The 2,384-nt window shown below is 39.3% G+C and overlaps 1 long non-coding RNA gene across 1 annotated transcript; it reads left to right on the top strand.

Annotated features, from left to right (window-relative positions):
• The first annotated feature begins 474 nt into the window (after positions 1 to 474).
• On the top strand, positions 475 to 2,095 carry LOC121158228. Its single transcript, XR_005884173.1, has 3 exons — positions 475 to 577; positions 667 to 914; positions 1,986 to 2,095. It is a non-coding gene; the product is annotated as an uncharacterized LOC121158228 (long non-coding RNA).
• Positions 2,096 to 2,384: the final 289 nt, after the last annotated feature.

Raw genomic sequence — 2,384 nt, 5'->3', positions numbered from 1 at the left:
TAAACTAATCGTGAAAAGAGGACTTGGCTGCGGGAATTAGCTGCATGTAACAACATAAGAACTTAAAGAATTTTAAGTGAGAGTAAAACCTAACAGTTAAAATTGAGGGTTTGGGTGTTTCCAGTACTAACATTGTCATCATCATACTACAAAGTATCACTTGATGAAGAAGGAAATATGAGTCCTCGCAGAAGAAATACATCTTTTTTTATAGGCAGCACCCACAGGCTCAGCCTTCCAACACCAGATTTTACCACATCATACTCAGTACAGGCCAATTCCTGTTGCAGAGGCATTTTAGTTTTCGTGCTGAGACATTTTAAGAAAAGCATTCCTGGAAATCCCCAGCCCCTCCCTGCCGTTTTTTGATTCAGCCAATAGCGACAGAGAACATGGCAGCATCACTAGTCTCCAGCAGACTCTTCACTTCAGAAGGTCTGGTCTGATCTCAGATCTTGGGGAGAAGGGACAGGATGACATGCACTGAGAGGAATGACCTAGTTCCACGGAAAGAAATGAGATACCTTGTGTGGAGAGCCAAACACACCACGTTTTAAAAGGCAAGGCAGAGTGGAGCGTGAGGATTAAAGTATCTTGCGCTGAGGGGGGAAGGGGTGGTAACGCATGTTCGGTCTTGTATGGGAAGTCCCTGGTTGGTTTTGAAAGGGAAGGAAATGGCCGTGACGCTGGACTCTGCTGGCTGCTGATGCATTGGTACCTGTGGTGGATGAAATGGAACTGGTGAGAAAGTCCGGGATCCCACCTGCTGATTGTCATAGGACAACCTATAAAGCTCCTATAAAGCAACACCTCCCATTGTACAACTCAGTTCATCTTCACAACAGAATCGTAACTACTGAGTCTGACATGCAGGGTACTTCTCACATTCAATAAATGTTTGTCAGATTTAACCAGTAAGTAGTGGTCTAAGAATTGCTCATTTCAACAGATCCAACATAGTCATTTTTAGGCTTTAAATCCAATTTGAAGCTCACGAATTTAAAGTACTTATTCAGTTGGATTCATTGTAGAATATGATTAAAAGTTCAGTGCTTCTCCCAACTTCCCTCCAATAAAAAGCACTATCTTAGCTGACCCAAGATAAATGCTGCAAGAGCTGCTAGTGAAATACAGTTACCTGGAAAAATAGAGCAGCGCCGTGTTCCGGGTTGTGAGGCAAGAGTTCTAGCACTCAATAACCCCACTGATCAGGCGCCTTACTCCTCTGAGCTTCCATCTCGTCACCACTGAAATGGAAAGACTGAATTACAGAGTCTCCTATGTCAACACCTAGCTGCCTGCAACATGATGAATATTACCAAACATTTAACTTGTTATTCCACTACTTTGGTTATTTCAGTAACTGGAAATGTCTACTGAAAGAAAGACCGAATGCTCTGAAAACTAAGTTTAACAACAACAACAACAAAAAAGATAACACATTTAAACCGTTCCAGAAGAAAATAATTCCTCAATATGACTAAACAATGTTAACTGATTTTAAAAAGCTCCTTTTCAATTCTTTTTCATAAGTCCCTTAGAAGAAAAATAAGACCAATGCTCACTGGAATTATTTGTACAACAATTGTGCTCATTAGAATTCAGGAATTAGCTAATACTCTGCTACTTAAAAACATAATTATGGGATGGAAACTTCCCCTTCAGCTGGGAAATACAAGAAGTTTCAGAACTTCCTTTTTCATTATTATGTGCTTGCTAGCTGTCCAGTTCTTCCCTTGGCCACTGACTGTACGTAGGTTTATTAGTAATTCCTTTTATAAATCTATGTAATATTTCTAAAGAAGATGGACAATTTCATAACATTCTCAGCTTGCCAGTTTCTGGGTAACGATAAAAAAGAGAGAGAGAGAGAGAAATTTCTGTTTTATATATGAACCAGGAGTTGGAGACATGGTTCGAATCTTATGCAGATGGAAATATCCTTAAATAGCATTTATGGAAGGCCCATCTCAATTTTCTTCAAGAATACAGGAAAATCAGTCAAAGGAGAGATCTGGCATCTTCAGCACTGAAAAGAAAAACAGTTATCGAATAAGAGTTCTACTCTATGACTTAAGCCTTGCCCCCAAATAAACTCCAGCTCTGCATCAAGAGGACAAATCTGTTCTTGAAAGTGTATGTCCTAATTATGTTTGCTATAATACTTTTATTAATTAAATTTGTGGATTTTAGTACAAATACATATGCATAGCATTGTAAAAAATAAATAAATAAATAAGCAGAGATGTCCTGTGACCCCTCCTACCTAGGTAACATAAGGCATAGAGCATTGTGTGTGTGTGTGTGTGTGTGTGTGTGTGTGTGTGTGTAACCTGCACAAGGAAGACAAGCACACTAGGAAGTAATGAATGTATAATACAACA

The sequence above is a fragment of the Ochotona curzoniae genome, unplaced genomic scaffold, assembly GCF_017591425.1.
Source record: "Ochotona curzoniae isolate NIBS_2020 unplaced genomic scaffold, NIBS_Ocur_1.0 contig_3703, whole genome shotgun sequence".
Taxonomy (NCBI): Eukaryota; Metazoa; Chordata; class Mammalia; order Lagomorpha; family Ochotonidae; genus Ochotona; species Ochotona curzoniae.
This window is presented reverse-complemented; position numbering and strand designations above follow the sequence as displayed.